The following is a 261-nucleotide window of genomic DNA, read 5'->3' on the forward strand; positions in this document are numbered from 1 at the left end:
ATAATAGATGGCTAGTTTGGAAGATTAGGAGAGGTCAAGCCTTGGTGGAAGAAGCAGATGTGTTGTTATGTGATTTGCGGGACGCATGTCGGCAGAACAAAGGGAAGATGGAGATACAGACTTTTTCCATCATAAATACAGATTACATGTGACAAAACTGCAGTGAAAACCTCCACTCTTATAGCTGTACTCACTAATTACTGTCACACAACAAAAATACAAATGCAGCATTTAAGTATTCAAATATGTGTTCATCTTTAA

This window comes from Morone saxatilis, unplaced genomic scaffold (assembly GCF_004916995.1).
Source record: "Morone saxatilis isolate NCDOM2014 unplaced genomic scaffold, NCSU_SB_2.0 Contig22, whole genome shotgun sequence".
NCBI classification, from domain to species: Eukaryota; Metazoa; Chordata; class Actinopteri; family Moronidae; genus Morone; species Morone saxatilis.